This window comes from Tupaia chinensis, unplaced genomic scaffold (assembly GCF_000334495.1).
Source record: "Tupaia chinensis unplaced genomic scaffold, TupChi_1.0 Scaffold000451_2, whole genome shotgun sequence".
Lineage (NCBI taxonomy): Eukaryota > Metazoa > Chordata > Mammalia > Scandentia > Tupaiidae > Tupaia > Tupaia belangeri.
In genome coordinates, this window is record NW_006159958.1 from 2,620,754 (window position 1) to 2,621,813 (window position 1,060).

The following is a 1,060-nucleotide window of genomic DNA, read 5'->3' on the forward strand; positions in this document are numbered from 1 at the left end:
GGGGACACAAACCACGGGCGACTACGTGGGAGTCCAGCGACATAGCCATTGCGCCAACTGCTGGTTCCCCCACCGTGATTATTCTGGTAACCTAGTCAGTTACTAACCTGGCTATTTTCAGACTGTAATATATTGTAATTGTATTAGTGTTTTTTTTTTTTTAGCTTCCCTCTGCCTTAACTATTGTGGCACATCTTGGTGCTTCATAAAATTAAGCCAAAACTTTTGCAAAATTAGGGTCCATTTTATACTCTGTGAGAATAATTTATGGGCTTACTAAAGGCTTTTCCCACACCAAAAAGGTCTATTTCCCCTCTGATTTGTGCTAAGTTAAATGGGTTTATTCTTTTTTTAAAAAAGATTATTTTATTTAACTTTATTTATTTTTAGTTTGACCAGAGAAGGACAGAGTGTGGGGGCGAGTGAGAAAGGAAACTGCTAGGTCTGGGACTCGAACCTCAGTCGGCCATGTGGGAGTCCAACGCCCTTAACTACCACATCACCTGCTGGCCCCTCAAACAGCTTTCTAAGAAAGCCTATTCCACAGGCATTCATGCATAATTTGTAGGTAAAGTATTAAGTAAAGGTCAGTTTACTAAAAATGGAAAAACAAAAAACATCAGAACAGAAAGCAGAATATAATTAAAGTAGGGGAAAAGCACACCCCTCAGTGGGACCTGGTCACGCTGCAACCCTTTTCCTCTAATTCTCTGTTTTCCTTTGTAACTGCTGTGCTACAATACTGGCTCCAAAATAGTTACTAAAAACATTTTACGGGGGACCAGCAGTTAGTGTAATCGCTGTCGCTGGACTCCCATGTAGTCTACCGCGGTTCGAGTCCTGGACCCGGTGGCTTAAACTCGGACCGGGCGTGTGTGCGTGCATGCTCAAGATCCCGAGAGAATGCAGGAGAAGGGATTGTGGTGTGACCATCTCCCTAGGGGGTGATTTCTCGCTTTCTGTCTCTGTCTTTCTGGTGAGCAAACGTGCCCCATAGGAAAAAACCTCTACAAAAAAAAAAATTTACGGGACTAGCTGCTGTCGGGGGGGTGAAGGGGGC